General features: G+C 28.0%; 1 protein-coding gene across 1 annotated transcript in view; it reads left to right on the top strand.

The window, feature by feature from the left end:
• The window catches only part of LOC108684971 (octopamine receptor beta-3R-like), a 27,330-nt gene that overhangs the window by 17,546 nt on the left and 6,378 nt on the right, over window positions 1-3,406 (top strand). The gene's annotated exons all lie outside the window — the stretch shown is intronic.

Below are 3,406 nucleotides of genomic sequence, written 5' to 3'. Positions count from 1 at the left end.
TTTTACTTACTAAATAATAAATATATTATATATAATGTGCTATTTCTTCATATTCACACGCCACAAAAATTTCATTTTTCTCCTAGGAAAGTGAAATTTTCATTGGTTGAAGAGATTGCGATAATATATCATTGTTCATCACTGATATATTCACTTGTCATTACCCATTTGTTTTCAAAAGAGAAAGAAAATTGGACCACAAAAATGTTGAAGATATTTCCCCGGAGATATCAAGTAACGAGCGACATATTAAGACACAGCTTTAGTTCGCAAGATTACGCGATGCGAAATAAAGTCGGATTGTCTTGTATCTCCGATTATCCTGCGCACGCGTGTATAGGATGATTAGTAATAGAGAATATGCTGCTGATACATTTTAATTGATAAATATCTTGAGAATAACTTATGAGATTTTTCACTTAAAATTTTAATATTCAGTATTAAGAAAAGTTTTGCAGATTTTTGTAAATCGTTATATACAATAAATAATAAAACACAAAACATTAGACGAGATAAATAATTTTCTAAAGTCATATGAAATTAAATAGATTTATGTTTTAAAAACATATTATATATTAGATGTGGGAAAAAGTTCGTTAGATGTAAACGGAAAAAACGCCACGAACTTTTGCCCATACCTAATATTACATAGGAATATAATTTTCAATAGAAAATTTAGATTTACATAATATATTTTTATAATATGTAATATGTTTTTTAAAACGTAAATCTATTTAAATTTCATATGATTTTGGAAAATTATTTATCTCTAATGTTTTGTGTTTTATTATTTATATACATAAAATCCTTATTTCTAACTTTAAAATAATTTTTTGACACATATATGTTAATTCATCATAACACATATTACGTACTATTATTCTATATAAAAAAGTTTATGGTATCTAATTTTTAAAAACATAGAATCTGAATATTTTTTTCGCCTATGTAAGTTTATATTTAAATCCTAATCAATTGATACGCATTTATTATTGAGGATTAACTCTAAAATTCGACACTTATAATTTCTCGCTAAAATCACCCTGTATGTACAGGCGCTTCTTATATCTTGATAGACGAGAGCATTGATTGCACGAAAACGCTGAGCATCGACCAACCAACCAACCTAAATCTGCCTCAGTACGCCTGAGCACGCGAACCCTTCAGCCTTCTGTCTGGACGGACACTCTTCCTTCCATTCTCGTATTATCTAAACAACAACTACTCTGTTTCTCTCTTTTCCGAATATAACCCCAAGTGAATTCGCTATGTCTGCGATTTTCTAAATCCCGTTGTACTGAATCCGCAAGAGTACTTAGAGATTCACGATTTCTGTGTACTGATAAAACTTTTAAGTCTCCATTACTGAACTCAAAACAATTCGCGCTAAAACAATTCTTTTTAAAGAAATATTTGTCGTAATTTCAATTGCTCAATAAAAGCGGGATTAAATATAAATGCGTATAAAAAATGTTTTAAAATATATATTAATATATTAAAATACCAAAATATTATATTATATTTTTATAATTATTCTGCAAAAGTGGCTTATACAACTTCTGTTTAGCTATATACTTCTCTACTTAATCAAAATTTAATAAATAAATTATATAACACTATTTCTGTATTTTATGAAGTTACAAGAAAAAATTTACGTACTTATTTTTTTATACTTATTTATTATTACGTACTTATTCGTTTAACCAAAAAAATTTGTTATATATATGTTAATGGAAGGAAGATTGATTAGACTGTAAGTCCTCCTCATTATTAATGACTGATTGATTCAAATACATAGAATTTATACATAAAGTAATTTTGATTTTTGCGCTGTATCCCTTAAAGTATTTTTTTCTTGGAACAAATTTGGTTTCTATATATTCATTTTAGAATCATTTACATTTAAATTACATATTTAAATTAAATACATATTTAATTATGCAAAAGATATCTTTAATTTATGCTTCGAATAATTTTGATTTTTGCAATCTTTAAAAGACTTCTTTCTTGACATCAGAAATATAATCAGCATAAAATGTCTTTAAAATGAAAGAGATTATTAAATCAATTATGCATTATAATTAATCTACAACATGTGCGCTTTTATATTCACGTAGTTGGTTTTTGCACTGTATTCTTTAAAATAAATTTTATGTCTCTGGTGTCAATAGAAAAATTTCTTAATGATTCTCTCATTTCCTGAGACGCGAAAAAGTAGCACCAGTATAAATAGCGCATAAATAGCGCATAAATAGCGCATAAATCTTGTAATTAATTTTCTGAATTAGTTGTTGCTAATAGGTAAAAGAGGACAAATTCACTGATAACATATTCAATCCTTCCATAGGAAAGAATTGTTGTTAGCCAAACAAAATAAGCGCAAAAATTTTTTCTTATGGATTTATAAAGTGCATAAATAGTGCATTGTTATATAATTTATTCATTAAATTTTGGTTAAGCAAATGGAGACAACTAGATTAGAGTTTCTACAACTACCAGAGTCTGGCGATCCCTCCATCCTCTCTTGCGATTGGCATGCCCATGGCAGTACCAACCAAGAATGCACATACATTCATATCATCAATTGAGAGCAAACACACATTTTGGATATGCATGCCATTTTTAGGACCAGACTTTGGTAGATCTACTCTAAACTAGACAGATGCTTATATGTTTACATCGAATGTTTCAATTAAATTTTAATAAATACAATTTAGTAAATTTTTCCAATTTAAGTGACAAATGTCTTTACGTTTTATGAGTATATTACCATTTTTTGCATATAAAGATTATTATTACCTATTCCTCTGAAAAGAGAGCTTTTTACAACGCAGAAATTTTCTCGCGGAACACTGATTGACGAGATTAAATGGCCAGTGCGTGTTAATAGCTTGTGGAAAAATTTCCGTGTATGATGATGTTCGTTCGCAGTGCGATTATCACAGTTGTGCGCTACGATAACAACGCTCGATGATACGTTGTGCAAGGTAATTATATCAGAAATTGGGTAGGCTGGCTTTTAATGGCTTTTGCAGGAAAGCTCTCGGGAGAAACTCTAGAAAAAAACGCGATGATATGAGAGATAAAGAGAGAGGGGAGGGGGGGAAGCAGATATTTTTCATTAAATCTTGAATTCATCGATTAATTCTTTATGATCTGAATTTTTATTGCTAATCAATACTTTTATTTAATTATATTATATTCTTAAATGTATTATAATGAATTTATAAATGCAGAACAAATCAAGGAAAAAAAATAGAATTAAAACAAGGAATAAAAAGGATTAAACAAATTATGTAATAATTTTAAAGTTATTTTATTCTTTTTTTTAACTTGATGTATCACGAAATTTATTCCGATTCTTTCACTCACATCTAAAGAAAAATTTGCATTTACCAAAAAATTT

This window comes from Atta colombica, unplaced genomic scaffold (assembly GCF_001594045.1).
Source record: "Atta colombica isolate Treedump-2 unplaced genomic scaffold, Acol1.0 scaffold141, whole genome shotgun sequence".
Classification (NCBI taxonomy): domain Eukaryota; kingdom Metazoa; phylum Arthropoda; class Insecta; order Hymenoptera; family Formicidae; genus Atta; species Atta colombica.
The sequence above is the reverse complement of the archived record's forward strand: the minus strand, read 5'-3'. Positions and strand labels throughout refer to the sequence as shown.